Raw genomic sequence first — 24,399 nt, forward strand, 5'->3', positions numbered from 1 at the left:
CAGGAAAGCGGAAATATTCTATGCCATGATAGAGATATAGCTTACAGGGGCAGATCCATTTATCAGTGTTGCCCATGTAAGATTGCTGCATTTCCATGTTTGTTAATTCCACCTGGAAAAAAAAAGAAAGAAAGAACTCTACAAAATAACCATTAAGTGGGTGGGCTATGGAGGTAGAGATGCCAGGGGACAGAGAAAGACAGAATGCTGGTGATTGAAGCGAGGCAATAGATCCTTGGCGTTTCATTCACAATAGTGTTGTTGTTGATGTTGAATTTGCTTGAAAACTTTCATCCTAAAAAAGTTTTTTAAAAAAATCGTAGGTGTTCCCTGGTGGCTCAGCAGATTGCATTGGGGATCCAGCCTTGTCACTGCCATGGTTCAGATCGCTGCTGTGGTGCCAGCTTGACCCCTGGCCCGGGAACTTGCGCATGCCACAGGCGCGGCCAAAGAAAAGAAATACCGCCGCTGTACTCAAGCAAATCCCTTTCAGGTTCTCACGAGAGCCGCTGAAACATTATCTAAATCCCGTCTTCCTGTTACAGATGAGGAAACTGGGGCGCACCTTGGCTCGTTCAAGGTGTCCTCAGATATCAAGTGGCAGAGCTGATGCTGGAGTCTCAGGCGAGAGCAGCACCCTTTGACCTTTTCAACTCTTACCCGCCTGGTGAGTCAGCTGGAATTTGCTCCTTAGCCGGAGCTGCCTTCCCAGCTCCCAAGCCCAGGTCTTGAAGTGCAGGGAGGCAGGGTGGCCTGGGGGTGGTTCTCTCCACCACTTTGCTCTCCACGCTCTTCCGTCTGAAAGGTAAGCCTGAGCTCGCAGAGATTCAATTAGGTCTCCTCCTGCCGCTTTCAGAGGCAGAAAAGGAAACCCACACAACAAAAGATTTCCCGGAACCGGAGTGATAACTACATCAGGGAGAGTCCCAGCTCCGGGGCTCACAGAAGCGTTGGCTCAGAGCAGCTGGTTGGCCTCCCTTACCTTGGTCCCCCCTTATCTGTAAGAAGGGAGTGAAGATTTCAGGTTCTGTTATCTACGGGGTTGTCAGGAGCATCTCAAGAGGTGCTGGGAGAGAAAGCACTTTGAAAAGTTAAAAAGAGCTGGACAAATGGGAGGAAGCATTATCATAGAGAGACTAAGAGATGGAGGGAGGGAAGGGCAGGGGAGGAGGAAGGTAAGCAGGGACCCCTGTGCAGGATTCTTAAATGCAGCCTTTAGGTCGTGCCTCAGAGGAAAAGACTTTGGGGGGTGGGGGCTGTAACACTTCCCCATGTCTTGCGCTCAGCCAGACGGTGTGTTTTGCTCTCGCTGTAACATCTCATTTCCTCCTTTCAGGACGCTCTATGGGGGAGTTCCCTGGTGTCTCAGTGGGTTAAGGAGACGGCATTGTCACTGCTGTGGCTCAGGTTTCTCTGGTGGGAATTCAGTCTCTGGCCCGAATATTTGCACATGCCATAGGCATGGCCAAGGAAAAAAATAAAACGAAGTAGGAAGTTCCTGTTGTGGCTCAGCAGAAACGAACCTGACTAGTATCCATGAGAATGAGGTGTTTTTTTTTTGCTTTTTAGGGCCACACTCATGGCATGTGGAGGTTCTGAGACTAGGGGTCTAATCAGAGCTTACAGCTGCTAGCCTACACCACAGCCACAGCAATGTCAGATCCGAGCCTCATCTGCAACCTACACCACAGCTCACAGCAACACCAGATTCTTAACCTGTTGAGCGAGGCCAGGGATTGAACCCCAATCCTCATGGATCCTAATCGGGTTCATTAACCACTGAGCCACGAAGGGAACTCCAAAGATGCGGGTTTGATCCTTGACCTTGCTCAGTGGGTTAAGGATCTGGCGTTGCTGTGGCTGTGGCTGTGCCATAGGCTTGCAGAGACAGCTCCCATTCGACCCCTAGCGTGAGAACTTCCATATGCTGCACCTGTGGACCTTAAAATAAATAAGATAAAATAAATAACGAAGAGTAACATTGGCCAATTTCTGGGATGATCCAGGAGGCTAAGTTTAAAACAAAACAAAAACAACACTGTATGGGGACTCTGGCGTTATTATTCTGCTCATGTTACACAGGAGCAAAGAGGCACAGAGACCCTCAAACAACTTGCCCAAGGTCACACAGCCACTGAGGGCAGAGCTGGGCTCACAGCAAGTGTCTGGTCCTGGGACGGAAGGCCACCCCTCCAGGAGGGTTTGCTGAGACTTCCTGTTACCCGGGTGTCCGAGTCATGGTCAGGAGACCTGGCCTTGAGTCCCAGTTCAACTGCTTATTAACCGTGTGACCCGGACAGAGTCCTGCTTCCTCGTGGAGCCGCAGTCTCTTGGGCTGCACCACGGTAATAATAAAACCTGCTGCCCCTCCCTCCCGGTCGGTCGCAGGGAGGATTCCATGAAATCACAGATACTGCAGGTGCTTTGAAACAGCTGCAAAGGGCAACAGAAGTGAAGAGCTCCCGATCATTTCTTCGGAGAAGCAGCCCTGGGTTATCTCTGGGTGACATCCAGCTCCTGGTCCCCTTGGCCTGCCCTCCACACCCGAGGGATGGAAGTTGGAACTGGGGCCAGTGTGTCTCTTCGGATACTGTTGGGGAGGGAGGGTGAAGAGAGGCGTCGCAAACGGAGCCAACTTGAAGGGTTCCCCGAACAGACATAATAGAGCATTGGCCTGAGGTTCTATCCTGGCCCCGAATTGCAGCAGGGCCCCTTCCCCCTCTTTGTCATAAAACAAACAGGCTTTCAGCTACTTGGGCAGGATTTAACTAGCGATTGGCCCTAGAGATAAGTGGATCACGCTCAGCAAGCTCACATGGGAATAATTTGTGCCTAAGAGCAGTTCATAATTTATATTTTTGAATCCACACTCAGGGAGCTATCTTTGCAGTGATTACAGACACGGTTGCCCCATACTGCACACCCCTTCTCAGTCCAGGTCTGAGATAACTGGGTTACAGGAGCCTGGCCAGTGGGCCTGAAGTCATAGCTAAATACGTAAAGAGTTTATTCTTATAAGACTGTACAAATTTGGAGTTCCCTGGTGGCCTAGTGGGTTCAGGATCCAGTGTTGTCACTGTTGTGGCTCAGGTCACTGTTGTGGCAAGTGTTTGATCCTTGGTCTGGGAACTTCTGTATGCTGTGGGCACAATTGAAAAAAAAAAAAAAAAAAAGATTTGGGAGTTCCCACTGTGGCTCAGTAGATTAAGGACCCAACTTGTATCCATGAGGATGAAGGTTCGATCCCTGACCTCCCTCAGTGGGTTAAGGATCCAGCATTGTCTCTAGCTATGGCATAGGTTGCAGATTTGTCTTGGGTGCAGTGCTGCTGTGGCTGTGGTGTAGGCCAGCAGCTGCAGCTCTGACTCGACCTCTAGCCTGGGAATTTCCATACGCTGCAGGTGCATCCCTAAAAAGAAGAAAACAAAATACATCTAGGGAAATCCCTTGAACTCATCAATAGACCTTCAGATTAACTCCACCCATGGCTTGTTTGTCCTATTCTGAAACTTGCCCATTTCTCTGGTCCCCTATCTAATGTCCTTCCTGGAGTTCGCTAATGTCCACTACCCAGAGCACAGCAGGGAAGGGACAGGGTATGGTCAGGATTCTGCCCGAAGGTGCTGGTGAGGTGTAGGGTGGGGGAGGGGCAGAGGAGCCTTGGCTTCTAATCAGTGACATGTCTGTGACAAGTCACATCTTCTCTGAAAATGGAGGTGGTTGGTGGAAAGCAAAGACTCAAAGTCTTTTTCTCCCCTACCCCCTTTTTCCGCATGCTGGCCGTGCCCCATAGCATGTGGAAGTTCCCAGGCCAGGGATGGAACACTTGCCATAACAGTGACCTGAGCTGCAGCAGTGACAATGCCAGATCCTTAACCTGCTGCACCACCAGGGAACTCCCAGACTCAAAGTCTTCGTGACCTTGCAATTCACACAATCGTGGGATGTGAGCATTTGCCACAGACCCTGCTTTCCTGCCTGCAGTTTGGGGATAAGCCGACGTTTGTGCCTATCTAAGGCAAACACCTGCCCAGGCCACTGATCCCATCCCCTCCTCCCTCCCGTCCTGCTCCCTCCTTTCTCCTGCATCATCTGTTTTCCCTCTTTGCTGAATCATTTGCCATCAGCATGTAAATATATATAAATATGCTATAATTTCTCCTATCCAAAAAAAAAGTCTCTCTTGACCCTCCTTCTCTTCCAGCTTCTCTCACAAACCCGTTTCAATCACTCCATTGGCTCCACCCAAACTGTTCTCTGTTAAAGTCACTAGTTCCCTCCTAATGGTCATGATTTTGTCCTCAGCTTACTGGACTGCTCAGCTTCTTCCGTTGGCTTCCATGACGCTAGGGTTGCTCGATTCTTTCTCAGCATCTCCTTTGCTAGGCCCTCCTTACCTCCTTCACCTCCAAATGTTGGAGGGTCCTAGGGCTTTGTCCTTGAATCTGTTCCCAGTCTTCATTAATCCGTTGGTGATTTCATTCAGTCTCATTGTGTTAAATGCCACTGTCTTAGCCCAGGTTCTCCTAGAAGCAGAACCTTCATAAAAGGTTTGCAGGTAGGGAGTTTATAAGGGAACAAAATTCTAGAGAGCAGAAATGAGGGACAGGGTAAGAGAAAGAGAGACGAAAGGGAAACCAATTCAAGGATGCATTATTGGAGGTCCCGTCATGGATCAGTGGAAATGAATCTGACGAGTATCCATGAGGACGCAGGTTTGATCCCTGGCCTTGCTCAGTGGGTTAAGGATCTGGAGTTGCCGTGAACTGTGGTGTAGGTAGCAGATGCGGTTTGGATCTGGTGTTGCTGTGGCTGTGGTGTAGGCCGGCAGCTGCAGCTCTGATTCAACCCCTAGCCTGGGAACTTCCATATGCCACAGGAGTGACCCTAAAAAGACAGAAAAAAGAAAAAGAAAAAAGAAAATCTCTAGGAAAAACAAAACCACTCCCTTCTCATCGTCTTTCTCCGCTTAGCCAATGAGGACTCCATCTTTCAGGTGTTTCTTCCAAGTCAGCAACCTTGGAGACGTCCTTAAATTGGCTCCACATATAATCCTTCAGTAAATTGCTCTGGGCTTTACCTTCAAAAAATATCCCAAATCTGACCACTTTTAACCACAACTCCTTGTCCAAGCCACAGCACCCGCCCTCATCTGGATCTCGGCAATTACCTCCTAATTGGTCTCCCACTCACTGGCTTATCCTATTACTGTCTATTCTCCTCCAACAACTGGGGAGTCTTTTAAAGTGTAAGTCAGATAATGTCACTCTTTGGCATTTCCTTTCCCCCTTCCCTGCTTTATATTTCTCCCCAACACTTATCACTCTCTGACATAATATATACTTCAAGTATTTACTTTGTTTATTTGTCTCCTTCTAATAGAATGAAAGCAAGGAGTTTTGTCTATTTTATTCCTGAGGACTCCTGGTGCATGAGGGGAGTATGGCAAAAATTTCTTGGAGTTCCCCAGTGACACAACAGAATTGGTGGCATTTCTGTAGCACTGGGACACAGGTTCGATCCCGGCCCAGCCCATTGGGTTAAGGATCCAGCATTGGCCCAGCTGCGGGATAGGTTGCAACTGCCGCTCAGATCTGATCCCTGGCCCAGGAACTCCATATGCCATGGGGTGGCCAAAAAAAGAAAAGAAAACACATATTTCTTTTTTTTCTTTCTTTTTTTTTCTTTCTTTTTTTTTCTTTCTTTTTTTTTCTTTCTTTTTTTTCTTTCTTTTTTTTCTTTCTTTTTTTTCTTTCTTTTTTTTCTTTAGGGCTGCAATTGCAGCTTATGGGGTTGAGTGGGAGCTGCAGCTGCTGGCCTACACCACAGCCACAGCAACGCCAGATCCACCAGACCTTACACTGCGTCGGCAGCCTACACTGCAGCTCACAGCAAGGCTGGGTCCTGAACCCACTGAGCAAGGCCAGGGATCAAACCCACAACCTCTTGGATACTAGCTAGGTTCATTACCTCTGAGCCACAACAGGAACTCCTTTTTAAAAGCAAACAAACAAACGCAGAACCACAAATATTTCTTGAGGAAGACCAAGACCATCTAGATGGAGCCCCTGCACTTTCAGAGGAGAAGCTGTAGCCCAGAGTTACCACCGTACTAATTATATGGCGAGGCCTTCTTGATGCTCCGGCTGGTGTTCTGAATGACGTCTCCACTCTCAGCAGCGTTGGTAGTTATTATTATGGCTGTTGGCTGTCTCTCAAGTCTGAGAGTAGTTTGTAGCCAGGCTCTGATGCACCCCCACGAAACCACGAGAGAACAATTCCAAGGCAATGGGAGCTTAAGTAATCCATGATCACGCGGTGTAAAGGGAGCAAGCCGCTGAAGGGAAATCAAGGTGAGAGAGAGCCCCCGGGGGTTCCTGAGGGGAGTGTGCCGCTGAGATCCCTGAAGGAGGAAGAGTATTTCAGGTCTGGGAGCAGAGAGTGAGGAGACAAATTTACTAACCCCTATATACCCCATTTTCCACTCATCTAAGCTGGGTAGAGGGCAAGAGTGGGATGACTTGGGGTTGGACCTGAGGGGCTGAGTTCTCCTCAGCCATGCTCTGACTGTGTGACTTGAGCCAGTTACTTAGCCTCTCTGAACCTTGTTTCTCTCAAAATGAGGACAAGGCTTACATACCACCCTGAGTTAGAAGGATTTCATGAAATAACATGAAAAAGTGTTTAGTAGAGTGACACCACAGTCAAGCAATAAATAGGACTATTATTATGATGATTTTTTGACTAGATCATAGAAATTTGCAACTGTAAGTGCCTGGGCCAATCAGGAGGAAGTTGTGAGAGGCACAAAGAGTGGCGATGAGGAACGGTAGAGTGCAGGGGCCCGATAATGGAGTGTAATAAATGCCAAGCTGAGGAGTTCCCATCGTGGCACAGCAGAAACAAATCCAGCTAGGAACCATGAGGTTGCGGATTCGATCCCCAGCCTTGCTCCATGGGTTAAGGATCCAGCATTGTTGCAAGCTGTGGCATAGGTTGCAGATGTGGCTCAGTCCAGTGTTGCTGTGGCTGTAAAATAGGCTGGCAGCTGCAGCTCTGATTGGACACCTAACCTGGGAACCTCCATGTGCCACAGGTTCGGCCATAGGAAGAGTTGTTATGACTTAATTTCTAATGCCAAAGAGCAGCAAAAAAAAAAAAAAAAAAAAGGAAATAAATAAATAAAGTTCCTGTCATGGCTCAGCAGAAACAAATCCGGCTAGGAAGCATGAGGTGGCAGGTTCGATCCCTGGCCTCGCTAAGTGGGTTAAGGATCTGGCATTGCTGTGAGCTATGGTGTAGGTCACAGATGCAGCTCAGTTCTGGCATTGCTGTGGCTCTGGCGTAGGCCAGCAATAGCTCCATTTGGACCCCTAGCCTGGGAACCTCCATATGCCACAGGGGTGGCCCTAAAAAGACAAAAATAAATAAATAAACAAACAAACTCTACCTCAATAGAAGATAATAATAATAACGATAAATACCAAGCTGAAGTCTTGGGACTGTGAAATTAGGTAAGGATCTTGACAAGGGCACACACAGAACACTGAGTGCCCGTCAGGGAGAGAACAAGAAGGCCAGAGACCAAAGGCAAGGAACAACCTGCCGTCACCCAGCCCCCAGGCAGGTCTCTCACCTCCCCACTGTCCTGTTACAGTGACAGTTCCAGGTCTTGGTGTCTCCAGGAAGGTCCTGGAGGGCAGGAGCCAGGACGCCGTCATCCCTACCCTCAGAACTTGGCACAAGGCCTGGCACATAGTAGGGCTCCATCCGTGTTTATACTAGTTTTAATAACCTAGAGTGATGCTGTGGTAAAAATTCAAGGGAGTGATGAGGAAAGCCTGGGTGGGGACAGTGGCAGTAGGAATGAGCAGGATCATGAGTTCCCTGGTGGTTCGGTGGATTAAAGATCCTGTGTTGTCACTACAGCGGCTCGGGTCACTGCTGTGGCACAAGTTTGATCCCTGGCCCGGGGTGTGTCCAAAAAAAATGGGCAGGATCAAATCATAGGAAACATGGAAGCAGCAACTGCTGGAATTTTAGGTAAAAGTCAAGAAGACAGGAGTTCCCGTCGTGGCGCAGTGGTTAACGAATCCGACTAGGAACCATGAGGTTGCGGGTTCGGTCCCTGCCCTTGCTCAGTGGGTTAACGATCTGGCGTTGCCGTGAGCTGTGGTGTAGGTTGCAGACACGGCTCGGATCCTGCGTTGCTGTGGCTCTGGCGTAGGCTGGTGGCTACAGCTCGGATTCGACCCCTAGCCTGGGAACCTCCATATGCCGCGGGAGCGGCCCAAGAAATAGCAACAACAACAAAAGACAAAAGACAAAAAAAAAAAAAAAAAAAAAGTCAAGAAGACATGCAGCCCAGGCTAAGAGGGAAAATATGGATCTGAGTCCCAAGGCTCCTCCTGGCTCTGGGTCCTTGGTACTTTTGAATCATTTTGTGGGCAAATGCGGTGTGCATGTCAAGGGGCTGATAGTACATGTGAATGCCTGCGGAATATTTAAAAGCTTTGAACCCAGACTCAGATACAGAGAACAAACTGGTGGCTGTGGTGGGGGAGGTGGGTGGAGGGATGAGGGAGACAGGTGAGAGACTTAGAGCCACAAACTTCCAGTTATAAAATAAATAAGTCAAGGGATGTAAAGTCCAGCAAGGGAAATGCAGACAATAAGTGAATCACTTTGGGGATAGATGGTCACTCATCACGGTGGTCATTTTGTAACGGAAAAATATATTGAGTCACTTTGTTGTACACCTAAAAGTGACTCAGATAGGGCTGGAACCCAGCCAAAACCCAGACTGGGACTCGACCCCACTACCTTTTTTTTTTCTTCATCTTTTGATGTTTTATTTAGATATAGTTGATTTACAAGACTGATCATTTCTGCCATACGGCAAAGTGATTCAGTTATACATATACACACATCCATTCAATTTCTAGATTCTTTTCCCCTGTATATTATCACAGAATATCGGGTAGAGCTCCTGTGCTAGGAACTCTAGCACAGGACAGCGGGTCCCATTGGCCATGTACCTCAGTGCGCACATGCCAATCCCAGACTCAACCCCATTGTCTTCATTGTCTTTTTTATTTTTTATTTTTGGCCATACTGGCAGCATGTAGATGGGATCAAATCCACGCCACAGCAGTGACAATACCAGATGGTTAACCAGCTGAGCCACCAGGGAACTCCTGGGGTGGTTAGTTTTTATGGGCTGGGTATTTCCATAGGCTAGCAGTGGGAGGATTATTCCAACTATTTCAGAAAAGGGGTAGGAATTTCCAGGAATTGGGCCACTGCCTACTTTTTGGCCTTTTATAGTTGGCCTCAGAACTGTCCTGGCACCTGTGGGCATGTCCATTAGCTGCTAATGTGTTACAATGAGCGTATGAAGAGGCTCAAGGTCCAGGGGAAGTTGAATCATCCACTGTCTTGGACCTAGTTGGTTCTAACCAGTTTTTGTCATATCCTCAAGGGCTCTGTCATTCTCTTATTTTTATTTTTTGCTTTTTAGGGCCGCACTTGTGGCATATGGAGGTTCCCGGGCTAGGGGTCCAATCAGAGCTACAGCTGCCGGCCTACACCACAGCCATACAGGCGCCAGATCCGTGCCACGTTTGCAACCTAAACCACAGCTCGTGGCAAGGCTGAATCCTTCACCCACTGAGCAAGGCCAGGGATCGAACCCTTAACCTCATGGTTCCTAGTTGGATTCGTTTCCGCTGTGCCACAAGAACTCTCTGTCATTCTTTTAAAAGTTGTGCCCTGCCCCCTTCTCTTCTGTTTCAAAACTAATATAATACTATAAGTCAATTATATTTCAATTAAAAAATAAAATAAATAAAATAAAATCTTTGAACCCAAGCTTTACCACCTAGTAGCTAATTGAAACTGCATATATCATTTGACTTCTCTGATGCTGTTTTATCTAGAAAATGGAGGAAAAAAGGGACAATAATGCCTGCTCTACCTTCCAAGGATGTTGAAATTATCAAACAGATTGTGGATATTCAAGTGATTTGGAAAATTGTCAGGTATTTTTTAAATGTAAAGCACTGTTAGTAATATACTTGTGATTAATTTCCTGATCCTATTCTTTTCAACTCTTCATTAAAAATTATGAGGGGACTGGCTTTGAAGGTGCAAGCTAAATCATTTCACAAAAACTTACATAAGTTTTGGAGTTCTCATTGTGGCTCAGCGGGTTAGGAACCTGACTAGTATCCATGAGGATGCGGGTTCAATCCTTGGCCTTGCTTAGTAGGTTGAGGATCTGACATTGCCATGAGCTGTGGTCACAAATGCAGCTTAGATCCCATGTTGCTGTGGCTGAGGTGTAGGCCAGCAGCTGAGGCTCCATTTTGACTCCTGGCCTGGGAATTTCCATATGCCTCCTTGTGGGAAAAAAGGAAGGAAGGAAGGAAGGGCCTATAAAGCATTTCCTTAAAAAAAAAATTAGAGTTCCTGTTCTGGCAAAGCGGAAATAAACTCAACCAGTATCCATGAGGTTGAGGGTTTGATCCCTGGCCTCACTCAGTGGGTCAGGGATCCAGCATTGCTGTGACTGTGGCGTTTGCCAGCAGTTGTAGCTCCGATATGACCCCTAGCCTGGGAACTTCCACATGCCTATGGTGTGGCCCTAAAAAGAAAAAAAAAAAATTATAGGTTTTGTTTTCCCTTCTCTGTCAAAAGGGGAAGCTAGGTTTTCCAGCTTGAGGTGAAAGTGAAGGGAGAGCAGTCGGTCTGCAGCTCCGGGGCTCTGGGGAGAAGTCAGAAACCATAAAGTTCACGCCGCCAAAATTTGGTTCCCTTGCTTCCCCCCAGTGAAGGTCCCTCCTGCTGCTTTAGGAGCTACCACCAAGTGGCCCCTCCTCAACTAGGGACGAAAACAAAAGATGACCCATCCTATGTTAAACTATAAATTACCAACAAATGGGATTAGAGCAGAGATAAGAAAAACATTCTTTTAAGGGGCTCCAAAAGACTAGATTATACTAGACTGAAAGCATTTTGGCATCCCGTTAAAACTGCAAACATTCCGGCCCCACCCCAGGCTACTAAATCCAAATCTGTACTTAACAAGATCCTCAGGTGATTCTTGTGCAGATTAGGGTGGTAAAGCATCCCTTAAAGGGAAGGTCAAAGGCGGGGAAAGGTGGGGTTACTAAGGCTCAAACTGACCATGCATATCTGAGCACTATTAGATTAGAGGGAAGGGGGTCTTGGCCAACAGACTTGGGATATTAAGTCTCCATGGTCAAGGTCATCCCTACTGTGGAGATGGGTGAGTTCGGCTATCCAGCCTGCTGCCCTTAAGCTTTCAAGTCGTCTGACCATTCTTTGGAAAAACTCTATGCTCCCCAAACACCTGGCTCTCTGTCTGTAGGACATAATGTGCTTGGACATCTTGACGCCAAGATTCAGATCCACCTGAAAGACATTTTTCTCTTTGTAAGCTAAACTGGCATTCTGATTTTATATACTTATCAAACAAAATCAGATGAGGCCCACTGCTAGACTATGATAAGTCAACCAGACTGATGATCAGACAGCCGTGTCCTGAAATGGCCCTGCCCATCAGCAGGCCTTTTCCAACTAACCAACCTGCATCCACCCCTCCTCTGTCTTTGAATTTCCAGCCATGTTGCCTTGCACTTTGCCTAGGTTGATCTCTCTAGCATCATGTTTCTCACTTTCGTAAGTTCCCTGAGGGCAGCCAAGGTCTACAACTGAAAACACACTTGCTGCCATGAATTTGAACCCAAAAAGGAAAGGAAGTGTCTGCAATTAAAAGAACCCTTGAGGAGTTCCTATTGTGGCACAACAATGGGATAGTTGGCCTTTCTGGAGCATTGGGACAAAGGTTCAATCCACAGTTAAGGATAGAAAGTTGTTGCAGCTGTGGCATAGGTGGCAACTGCGGCCTGGATCTGATCCTGGACTAGAGAACTCCATATGCAGTGGGGCAGCCACAAAAAAAAAAAGAAAGAAAGAAAGAAACCTTGGTTTCTCAGGAGTTCCCTGGTGGCCTAGTAGTTAAAGGATCTGGTGTTGCCACTGCTGTGGCTCAGGTTCAGTCTCTGGCCTGGGAACATCCACATGCCATGCAGGCAGCCAAAAAAAAAAGAAAAGAAATCTTGGTTTCTTGTCGGGTGAGTAGGTCACTGAGATTTTTTCCTTTTTTCTTTTTTGATTCTGCCCCTGACGTGCAGAATTTCCAGGGCCAGGGATTGAACCTGCACCAGAGCAGAGACCTGAGCCACTGCAGTGACAATGCCAAATCGTTAATCCACTGGGACACCAGGGAACTCCTCACTGAGGTAGGTATTTAATACTGAAAAAACGGGAAGCAGTTACATAGGGGAATGATTAATTGAATTACTGTAGGTACATATACACTCTACACTATACCATGTAGCTAGAGTCCACATAGATTATGTGTTGGAATCTGGAAAACACTAATGATATATATTCTCTGACAGTCAGCCCCAGCAGAAAACATGACACTCCAAATTGGGAAATTTGGAGTGCCTGTTGTGGCTCAGCAGTAACAAACCTGACTAGTATCCATGAGGAGGCAGGTTTGATCCCTGGCCTCGCTCAGTGGGTTAAGGATCCGGCATTGCCATCAGCTGTGGCATAGGTCTCAGACATGGCTCAGGTCCTGAGTTGCTGTGGCTGTGGCACAGGCCAGCAGCTACAGCTGTGATTCAACCCCTAGCCTGGGAGCCTCCATATGCCCAGGATGCACGGCCCCCCTAAAAAAAAGAATTAGGAAATTTGAAGAGAGCTGAAAAAAGGTGTAAGCAACATTGGAAAAGCAGAGGGGAGCTGTTTCTACTTCCAGGGGAGCAGGTTAAGGATCTGGTGTTGTCACTGCAGCAACTTGGGTTGCTGCTGTGTTGAGGATTCAATCCCTGGCCCTGGGGGCTTCTATATGCAGCAGGTTCAGCTGGCGGGGGCGGGGAGAAAACCATCATAGGGAAATCCATCCTAATGTCAATCATAGTTTTCTTTATTATTATTACTCAGTGAATTTATTACATTGATAGTTGTACAATGATCATCACAATCCAATTTTATAGCATTTCCATCCCAACCCCCCAGTGCATCCCCCTATCCCCCAACCTGTCTCCTTTGGAAACCATGTTTTTCAAAGTCTGTGAGTCAGTATCTGTTCTGCAAAAAGTTCATTGTGCCCTTTGTCAGATTCCACATGTTGGTGTCTCACTGTCTGACTGACTTCACTTAGCATGGTAATTTCTAGGTCCATCCATGTGCTACAAATGCCGTTATTTCGTTCCTTTTAATGGCTGGGTAATATTCTATTGTGTATATGTACCACATCTTGTTTATCCACTCCTCTGTCAGTGGACATTTAGGTTGTTTCCATGTCTTGGCTGTTGCAAATAGTGCTGCAGTGAACATCGGAGTACATGTGTCTTTGCGAGTCGTGGTTTCCTCTGGATAGATGCCCAGGAGTGGGATTGCTAGATCAAATGGTAGTTCTATTTTTAGTTTTCTGAAGAAAACGCCATACTTTTTTCCACAGTGGTTGCACCAATTTACATTCCCTCTAACAGTGTAATAGGGTTCCTTTTTCTCCACACCCTCTCCAGCACTTATTGTCAACATTGTGATGATGGCCGTTCTGGCTGGTGTAAGGTGGTACCTCATAATTGTTTTTATTTGCATTTCTCTAATAATGAAGTGATGTTGAACATCTTTTCATGTGTTTTTTGGCCATCAGTATGTCTTCTTTGGAGAATTGTCTGTTTAGATCTTCTGCCCATTTTTTGATGGGGTTGTTTGTTTTTTTTGGAAGACAATCATTATTGCATGAAGGTTTTGGGGAATGGGCCAGGGATTTTGATAATACAGAGTTGTTGACTTTCAGTTATTGATAATGTGGCTAAGTTGCTTTTCTAAAAAAACACAGTCAATGAAGCAAGCTGAGAATGCGTACTGGGGAGGAGATGGGGCAGCGTAAACTCCCCTTCCTCCAAAGTAGCCTCTTGAAGCCATTTCTGGTAAGCTTCCAATTGCTTCATTTTGCAAAAAGGGAGAAATGACTGGTTCAAAGTCACAAAGCAGGTTAATGGCAAGCAGGGGGTTGATCTGGATTTCCCCCCCCCCCGGGGGGGGGCAGGGGTTTCCAAACTGTCCTCACCTCTCCATCCAACCCTCCCCTCTTTGCCTCTTCTGCTGCAGATTCTAGAGCCACCCGGATTGGAAGCGGCTAAACGGCCTCCCACCCTTAATCTCACTGTCTGAATGATAAATCCTGCAGGACTTCTCCTTCCATTCAAGCCCTTCACACTCTCCTTTGAGGAGGTGGGTGGTCTCTTCCGCCGAAGCAGGGGCTGCCTGCCCTTCCTTCCACTTAGCATTCCCCCAGGAGTCGAGGACTTCCCGGGAGCCAGGCCTTCGCCTCCCAAACAATATCCAGATACGACACAGCCCTCCCAACCCCCATTCAGGGCCAGACCGTAAAATAAAGCCGCGTGGGCCTTGCACCCCTGGACAGGATCCTTTGTCTGAGTTGGAAACAGCCTGAAAAGATGAAAGGGGCTTCCACTCTGACCTCTTCACCCCTTGTTATCTTGTGCCAACTCCCTTTAGACTCTCGGAAGCCGACAGCAGCATTTTCCCATGGTCACTGGGGTTAACAACGCCTCGGCCGCCAGCAGAGAGCGGCATGCGAGGAATGTACCTGCCTAAGGGGCGATTATTTTCATCAAGGACAGGCTGAAATGGATAATGAGGTCAAAAACAAACGCCATCTCTTTCTCAAAGGACTCTCTAAAGAGAGGCTATTAGATATAGTTCATTAGGTGGGGGGTAGGTAGAGAGCTACTTTTTCAGGCTGCTGCTTAAAGAGCGATGGAGGCATTTTGCCAAGTTTAGATTCTTCTCCAAGTCAGTAGGGGGCCAAGTTTACCCTCAGATTCAAGCTTTTATAGATCTGGGTCTCATTCAGGTACCGGCAACAAGTGGACTCAAAGACAAGACTTGCAAGAGAATGTATTATAGCAATACCAGTGAACTCCACAGCTTAAAAAAAGGAAAACAAAAAACCTAACACTGATTTGAAAATCAAATCTGGAAAAGTGACAAACCAGAATTTATACATAAAAAATATGTTTCTAGGAGTTCCCTGGTGGCTCAGCAGGTTAAGGATCTGGCATAGTCGCTGCTGTGGCTCAGGTTGCTGCTGTGCCGCGCGGGTTCAATCCCTGGCCCCAGAACTTAGACTTGCCGCCAGTATAGCAGTAAATAAATAAATAAATATTTAAAAAATAAATATATATGTGTGTATATACATATATATACCTACATATGCATATATATGTATATATAGTTCTCATGTGTTAGCATCTTTATAAATGTCCCCATTCCATTATCATCATCACCATAATTCAGGCACTAACTCCCCATCCTTCATGCCTAGATTTTATCATCCCTTGCAATGGACCCTCCACTGCTAAACCCTTTCCCTTCCAATTCATCCTGCATCCACAAAAATAAATAAATAAATAAATAAAATAAAGAAGTTCCCATCGATACTAGCGGTTAATGAACCCAACTAGTATCCATGAAGTCGTGGGTTCGATCCCTGGCCTTGCTCAGTGGGTTAAGGATCCAGGGTTGCCATGAGCTGTGATGTAGGTTGCAGATGCGGCTGGGATCTGGCATTGCTGCAGCTATGGTGTAGGCCGGAGGCTGCAGCTCTGATTTGACCCCTAGCCTGGGAACCTCCATATGTCGCCAGTGCGGCCCTAAAAAGACAAAAAAAAAAAAAAAAATCCTGCATCCAACACAAAGTTAATCTTCTTAAACTGAATATATCTGCTCAAAACCTTTCACTGCGCTGCACGGTGGGAAGAGGTGTGTGCTAGCACAGTGCCCTGGTGGGGGAGTACCCTCTCACCTGCCTTTTTCTTTATATCACCATAAAATGATATTCAGACCTTCTAGATGGCATTTAAAGCTCTCCAAAATCTAAACCTAATTAACACTCAATCTGTAACACCCCCCCTCACCGCCCCCCCACATTACACCCTTCCCCAAATCCATTTTTTTTTTTTGGCCATGCCCAGGCCGATGAAGTGACAACATCGGATCCTTAACCCACTGCGCCAGAAGAGAACTCTAGTCAATTCTATACACATTAGCTATGATGATTGTGATGACATAGGCTGACACCTGCAAAGGAGGTTCATTTCGTAAAAAGACAAGCCAGAGCTCTGTGGAAGGTGCTCCAAGCTCCCTGATCTAGCTGTGCTCGCTCTGGCCTTTGTACCTTTGTTCCAGCTCTTCTCCAGGTCTGGAATGTTCTCTCCTTGTATCTCAAGACTGGGCTCAGAGGACACTTTCTCAGTGTGGCCTTTCCAGACCAGCCCCTCACCCCCAGTACAGCAGAACGACTTCCTCCATCCATTAAGGGACCACAGCTCTGTGATGGCATCTCTCACATTGTATAATCATGCTTGTGTATGTGTTGGTCTCCAGTTAGAATGTTAACTTTTTTTTTTTTTTTATAGGGCCGCACCCGCAGCATATGGAAGTTCCCAGGCTAGGGGTCAAATCAGAGCTGCAGTGGCTGGCCTACACCACAGCCACAATGCCAGATCCAAGCTGCATATGTGACCTACACCACAGCTTACAGTAACGCCAGATCCTTAACCCACTGAGCAGGGCCAGGGATGGAACCAACATCCTCATGGATACTAGTTGGATTCTTAACCCGCTGAGCCACAGTGGGAACTCCAGAATGTTACCTTCTTGATGATTAGCTTTGGAATTCTGGGTCCAAAACAATCCCAGATCTAATCCACCCAGTTAAGTGTATTTGGAAGGAATGAACAAAGAATGTGCAAAGAACGGCTTGTCCCTGAGTTTGCCTATGTGGCTTCACACCCAATCCCGCCCACTTAGCCTCTCAACCTCAGACCCTCATCAACATCTCTTGGAGAAGAATCACCACTCCTGGAGGATCCCTGGACCCTAACAGGGTATTATTGCCTTTGCAGCTGCTGCCTCCACCCCCCGACTTGTGTGACCCGATGACCAATTGGAGATGCCACAAGGAACAAAACTCAGCGAGGCCAGAAGGTCGTTTGGTGCCCAAACTGCCACTCTAGGAAATGTCTGCAAATTCATCCGTGTAATGTAGTTGATCAATGAGGACAACATGGTGGGTTTGCATTCTCTCTCGCCCCAAGGAAGCTCAGAGGAACAAAATGGTAACTGATCACTTGGACTTTGTTGTCCAGTAATCATGAAAGACGCAAAGGATCCTGGTTCTTCTCCCTATGATGAGCTGCAATCCCGAGGATTTATTGTGAGATAAGGGGGCAGATTCAAGGGTACAACAGTCTGTGGTCTTGAAATAGGACAAAGGTATTGGTTCCTTACAGGAATGAAGCCAGTGAACTTAGACTTTATTTATTTATTTATTTATTTTGTGGCAAGCCCACATCATGAGTAAGTGCCTGGGATGGAACACAGTGATGACAACACTAAATCCTTAATCTGCTGAGCCACCAGGAAACTCCTGACCTTGGTCTTAGCACCCCTCATATTCTGGTGAATTTATGGGCCACAGCCAGAGCTTTGGGGCTGCTGAAGATGTAATGCAGGAGGGCAACACAGGAGAGGTCATGTGGGAAAGGAAGCTTGGTCACCAGTCAGATTTGAGTAACTTTAGGGAGTCATCACTTATTAGCTATTGGAATATGCAAATATGTAAATCTCTGAGCCTAGGTTTCATCATCTACTTAATGAGGATGATGACCTAAGGCAGAGGATGGAGGAAGGAGGGTTAAGTGTGATCATGTAAAGTATGCAGTCCCCTGCACGCAGTGAGTGATTCCTCCATGAAAGGTAGTAGAAGAGCTCCCTAGTGGCTCAACAGGTTAGGGACCTGACATTGTCACTAGGGCTTCAATCCTTGGCCTCAGGAATTTCTTCAGGCTTCGGGCATTGCTCTCCCTCCCTCTTCCGCTCAGACACCCCCCCCCACTCCCCCTCCCCCGCCAAAATAGTGGAATGCTACAGATACATAAGCTGGAGTGACAGTGGTCCAGCTTTTAAGCAGAAATCAAGAAATATGTGTGTCTGTGGGTTGGGAAGGAAGGGAAAAAGGGAAGATGGTGGCTCTGGGATGAATGCTAGTCTCTCCAAAGGCAGGGGCCAGGGAAGGGACTCATGTGGGAGGTGATGAAATCATCTTTCCCAAAGTCCAGGAGTATCTATCTATCTCTTCATTTACCACGCCCCCAACCTTCCTAGCCACGCATCCTTCCTTGGTCAGGGCCCTGCTCCACCAGCTCCACTAGGGTCCCCCAGGGACCCAGGGAGGGTCAGCCAACTACGGTTTTGTATTCTAAGATCTGGAGGGATGGAGTTCCTGCCATGGTCCAGCAGGTTACAAGCACAACTAGTAATCCATGAGGATTCGGGTTCAATCCCTGGCCTTTCTCAGTGGATTAAGGATCTAGTGTTTACTCAAGCTGTGGTGCAGGTCACAGATGAAGCTTGGATCTGATGTTGCTGTGGCTGTGGTGTAGGCAGGCAGCTGTAGCTCCAATTCAACCCCTAGCCTGGGAACCTCCATATGCCGCAGCTATGGTCCTTAAAAAAAAAAAAAAAAAAAAAAATCTGGAGGGGAATATTGGACATCACTAAATTAAATTCCACCGTGACACTTTTTTGGGGCCTCCCCCCCAAAGAATGTGGAAGTTCCCAGGCTAGGAATCAAACCCGGACCACAGCAAGTGACAACATTGGATCCTTAATGTACTGTGCCACAAGAGAAATCCCTCACTGTGTCATTTTATCTGTGAGGTAACTGAGACCCAGAAAGGAAGATCTATTCTAGTCCTGCCTCTGCAACTAAGGTTCTGTGAAGCCTTAGGCAAGTCACTTTCCCTCTCTGAGCCTGCTGTTTACTTATCTGTAAAACTGGGGCTTGGCTTGCAGTGTTGAGATGTCTAAGCACCCTTCAACTCCCACCTCCGCTGTATTAAAATCATAGTTCCAGAGTTCCCATTGTGGCTTGGAAGATTACAAACCTGTCTAGTATCCATCCATGAGGATGAGGGTTCGATCCCTGGCTTCTCTCAGTGGGTTAAGGATCAGGGGTTGCCGCAAGCTGAGGCATAGGTCGCAGAAGCTGCTCGCATCTGACCTTGCTATGGCTGTGGTGTAGGCTGCAGTGATGATTCAACCCCTAGCCTGGGAACGTCCATATGCCACAGGTTTGGCCCTGAAAAATAATAGTAATTTTTTAGAAATAAAAATAAAATCATAGTTCCCTCTAGCACTCTCAAGTTTAGGCATTCGCTTACTGGCTCCCCCCAACACACACCCATCTCACACACAAAAGTCAAGAAGAAACATGTTTGGATGACTCTTGAGCTCCCTGAATTTTAACCCAACGCTGGTTTTCAGCAGGGGTAAGGACTAGAAGAGCTTGGTCAGGCAGAAGAAAGTGCCAGAGGAGGCTGGTGGCTCCCTGGCGCCTGCCTGGTCTGCTCAGCCCCTGTGATCTCCTCCCCGCGGGGCTCCTTAGAGCTGGCAGCGCAGCGGGGATAAGTGAGGCCAGCGATCGCACCTTACATGGCCATCCCCAAGGCCGCCCGGAATCCCTGGGATTTACGCAGACTTCTGGAAGATTTGGAGCAAGTGCACGTCACCTGCTGCCGCCACAAGTGTGCCTGGGCTTCTGCAGCCTCCGTCTTGTGACCAAGGAATTTTTAAATGGAAGCTCTGAGCTCACAAAGAAGAAAATGTCTCCCTGATGTCACACAGTTGCTGCCAATTCATCAGCGCAAAGCTAAAGGTCAGAGAGGGGGAAGCCACTGCTCCAGGGTCCCGTGGCTGCTCCCTCAGACGGGGCTTCCCTTCCAGCAGGCTTCCCGCCAGCCCCCACCCGGGGCCAGCCCCGGGAAGCCCAGGCCAGGGCTGTTTGCATTTGCAGGGCAGGCACCGAGGCGGTTCTAACGCCACTCACCACAGCTCCTGCACTTCCCTTCTCAGACATTAACCACTTCGTCTTCCCAGCCCTGTCCTGCCACCACTCTGTTCTGTGGCCAGGGTGCACCTTGGAACTTGGATATAATGCTATCCTGAGGGTCCTTCCCTGGGATCACTTCCATGGTAAAGCCAAAATGCATGCAGGCTCTTTTGGTATTTTAATGAGCAAGGTCAAAGAGCAAGGGCTAGGAGTCCCTCAGCCTAGGGGGACAACTTGGTTCCACTGCATCCTAGGATATGTATGATATTTGCAAGTGATTTAATATCCCTGAGCCAGCCTTCTGACCTGCAAGATAAGGAGAATAAGCGTATTTGCCCCAGAGTTCCCAGTGTGGCACCGTGGGTTAAGAATCTGACTGCAGCAGCTCAGGTCTCTGCAGGGGCAAGGGTTCGAGCCCCAGCCCAAAGCAGTGAATTAAAGAATCCAGTGTTGCTGCAACTGTGGCATAGTTGCAGCTTAGGTTCAGATTCACACCCTGGTCCAGGAACTTCTATATGCCATGGGCGCAGCCATATTTTTAATTAAAAAATAAAAATAAAAAATAAAAACAATATTTACCCCACGGTGCTGTTGGAGGAGTCCTTGTGAAGCAATGGCACGGAGCCTGGTGTGTAGCGAGTGCTCACTAGATGTCGGCTTGGAACCAACACTCACAGCTTTAACTGGACACGTTACTTAATCCTTGAGTCTTAATTTCCTCATTTGTCCAACGGGGATAGGCTGATATGCGATTGACAGGGTTGCTGCGAGGATTCAGCGAGAATGAGTAGAAAGCAATTAACACAGCACCTAGCACGGGAGAAATAACAGTGACTGCTGGGACCATTATCTCTGTCAATCAAACTGCGATCTATAGGGAAGGCTCCATGTATTCATGATAAAACACCTTCTCAGAGCCTGCCACTGTCCTGGGCTCCCAACAAGTCATAATCCAGGGGTAAAAGATAAGACATATGAAAAACATGTATGCCATCAGACATGGACAAAGAAAAACAATTTTTTAAAATTAGTTGTAGAGTTTTCCCCTCTTGGGGGGACTGTTTTTGATTCCAGCCAAAGTTTCTAGAGAGAAAAGAGAGATGAAAAGAAAAAGCTACACGGGTCAGAGAGAAAGGATTAACTGGGTGACGGCAAGGGGACAGGGGACGGAAAATGAAATGACGTCAAGAAGGAGGAGGCTGAAATAATTGAGTAATAAGATAGCACAGGCTATCTTGGGAGGGGACCACAGGCCAGCTCTCTACTTCAAGTGCAGGGGACAGACCTGGAAGACAGTGACAACTGGGGTCAGGGCCTGCTCAGCCTGGCTCACTGGACCCTCCCCGTGTGCCTGTTGGTCTCCCCCTGTGCCTGTTCGTCTCCCCCTGGGGCACTTCCGGGCCCCCACAGACTCCTGCAGTCGGTGACTGACTGAAGGCTGCCCCCCCCCCCATTCGTCAGCTGTCAACTCTGCTTCCAGCTCCTCGCTGGCATCTCCCATGCTCCCCTCTCCTGGCACAGGGAAGTTCTAGATGAACTGTGATAAAGATAAACCTGGGCTTTGCATCTGGGCTCCTCTCACTCAGTCTCACAGTGACCCAACAGGTGCACCTGGCAGGAAACACCTCCTTCGCTGCCTTCCCCATGCCTCAGCCTCTTCCTACCAGGCTTTCCTCTTTTTTTTAAGACAAGGGTGTTTGAGGCTCTTGATTTCATCTTTCATTTGGGCATTTATATTTCAATGACAATCTCTAGAGATTTGAGGAGTTCCTGTTGTGGCTCAATGGTTAAGAACCTGACATATTGTCCCTGAGGATGTGGGTTCGATCCCTGACCTCGCTCAGGGAATTAAGGATTTGGCATTGCCAAGAGCTGTGGTGTAGGTTGTAGATGCGGCTTGGATTCAGTGTTGCTGTAGCTGTGGCATAAGCTAGCAGCTGCAGCTCTGATTCGACCCCTAGCCTAGGAACTGCAATATGCTGCAAGTGCAGGCATAAAAAGGAAAAAAAAAAAAAAGAAAAGAAAATCTAGGGATTTGACATAAGTATGTCCTATTCTGTAAATGTCTCTTGAGCCTATACCCAGTTTCCAGGCGCTACTCCAGGCTCTTTTACTTTCTCACAACTAGCCTGTAATTGTGGGTTGAAGCATTTGCTTCCCAGATGCTTGAGAAGGGAAATCTGGGAGAATCACTCTCCAGAGTTGACTCTCCCCACGCTCCTGCCCTTCAAATTCAGGCAATGGCCAGTGTTGTGAGATCTGTCTCCGATCTTCACTGGTCGCTTCACCTCAGCCCTTCGTCGTCTGTCACCCCCATCACAGATGCCCCTGCCTCCAGCCTTGCCTTGTCCTATCCCATACCTCATCCTCCTTTAAAGCCCTCTTCATTCACATTATCCCACTTAACTCCAGATCCTTCCATGGCTTTCCCCCCCCCCCCCCCGCCCCCAGATTTCATTCGAGGTCCTTGTGAGCCTGCCCTACCTCCTTGGAGTGGATATACTCAGAGCCCTGCCTTCCCCGTGATGGGGGTTTCCGGGAGGGAAGGAGTGATGTCAGGGGACCTGTCCAACCAGAGGGGCTGTGTACACAGGAGGGCTGGGGCACCATGGTGGGGGCGGACATCTGAATCACAGTCAATGAGGGCAGCCAAATTCCTATCTGGGAAATCAGGGCAGTCTGAAGGGTGAGGCCAAGCTGTAAACAGAATGAGTAATGAGGTCAGAAGCTGGTGGGGACCAGAATCATGTCTAGATGCAGCTCAAGGAAACAGAAATGGTACAGGACTGAGACTGTGAATCGAATTATAAGAAGGTATCAGAGACCTGTGTCACTGCTCGACTCAGGGATGGGAAGAGAGGAGCAGCCTTGAACTCTGCCTTCCCTCTGGCTTGGCTCTTTGGTTTTTCCCGTGGGTTTCATGCCCAGTCTTCCCTGCTGCCCAGTTTCACACCCTTCACACGCCCCCAGCCGGGCTGATTGACTTGTCTAAGGTTGCAAGGTGGGGATGTGGAAACTGAGCCGTGTCTCCTGCCAAAAAGGGGATGTGCCGCAGAGGCAAGCTTAAATTCACGTCCATAGGTTAGCAGATTGCTTCACACCTCCGTGTCTCAGATTCCTCATCTGTAAAGTAAGGATAATAATAACACTACTTCATAATAGGGTTATATACGACTACTACTCCTCTGAGGATTAGCCGAGCAAATATTTGCAAAATGCTTACAACAGTGCTTGGCACATAGCAAAGTCTGTATAAGTGTTAGTTAAATAAAAATAAGATGCCCAGATGGTAAATAAGGCCAGGACCCAAAGTCAGTTCTAATTTTAACATTAGATCCTCCACCACTAAGGTCAACAACAGGTTATGAGGGACTAAGCTGACTATCAGACTTTCGAAAATTCATTTTCATTTCAACTATGAAGAGAAAAACATGCTGTTGGATTTTTTTACTAGGGCACACAGGAAATATCACTTGAGTGACTACCCTTACCTGTTCTTAGGAAACCACTGAGAAATCCAGAAGGACCAGTTCAAATAATAGTACCTATCCCAAATTTAATAGACCTTGCAAAAAAAAAAAAAAAAAAAAAAAAGTTGGACTTAGGAAATTACTGAGGACATCAAGAAGGAATAGTATGATTAGGGAAGCTCAGCTGAGGCGAGGTTCAAGGCTACAGCTCCAGCTGGAAATGTAGCTGAAAGCAGATAATGCAAAGAGGAGAAAATAGTATTATATTTCTTTGTTATAAAACAGTTGGGGCAAGGTGTTTGGAAAGGAGAGGGAAAATATGAGTGTGTGGTTTGTAAAATGATTTTTTTTTTCTTGGCTGCACCCACTGCATGCAGAAGTTCCCAGGCCAGGGTTTGAACGCACACGACAGCAGCAACCCAAGCTACAGCAGTGACAATGCCAGATCCTCAACTCGCTGTGATACCAGGGAACTCTTAAAAGGATTTTTTAAAGAAATGGATTCAGTATAGTTGTAGTAGAGTAGCATTCAAAGACAAGAGCGCGAAATTCTGCTCCACCTATCTATCAACCGGAAAATTTTATTAACTGAACCTCTCACGTGGGTACAATATGGCACTAATAGATGTTTGAAAATGATGACCCTGATAAGACTGCAATATCCTAGACAGCTTTCTGAAACAAAACAGATGAAATGAAGCTTGGTAAGGTTTGTGACAAATGTATTTTATTGTGTTCCAATTTTTCTAAAGCAAGCAGTATTTTTGTCATCTGTAGTATGTGGTGATTTATATGTCACCTAATAACTTCCTACCCATCATACTATTAAAACAGTACATCCTGCCTGACGACAGTGGGTATCAGAGTTTAATAAACACCCCTTTCTCTAAAGACACTTTACCA

General features: G+C 47.3%; 1 long non-coding RNA gene across 6 annotated transcripts; it reads left to right on the top strand.

The window, feature by feature from the left end:
• The first annotated feature begins 484 nt into the window (after positions 1–484).
• On the top strand, positions 485–20,609 carry LOC102163428 (uncharacterized). Of its 6 annotated transcripts, none has more exons than XR_002345693.2 (5): positions 485–667; positions 9,939–10,040; positions 12,219–12,326; positions 14,218–14,340; positions 17,040–20,609. It is a non-coding gene; the product is annotated as an uncharacterized LOC102163428 (long non-coding RNA). The 6 variants fall into 6 exon arrangements; XR_014809197.1 differs by lacking the exon at positions 485–667 and adding an exon at positions 683–805 and having other exon boundaries at positions 17,040–18,109; XR_001297838.3 differs by lacking the exon at positions 9,939–10,040 and having other exon boundaries at positions 486–667.
• The last annotated feature ends 3,790 nt before the right edge of the window (positions 20,610–24,399 follow it).

Source organism: Sus scrofa, chromosome 7 (assembly GCF_054392235.1).
Source record: "Sus scrofa isolate SSC_HxYL_T2T_F1_AM1 chromosome 7, Sscrofa_HxYL_maternal_Yorkshire_Landrace_v2.0, whole genome shotgun sequence".
Classification (NCBI taxonomy): domain Eukaryota; kingdom Metazoa; phylum Chordata; class Mammalia; order Artiodactyla; family Suidae; genus Sus; species Sus scrofa.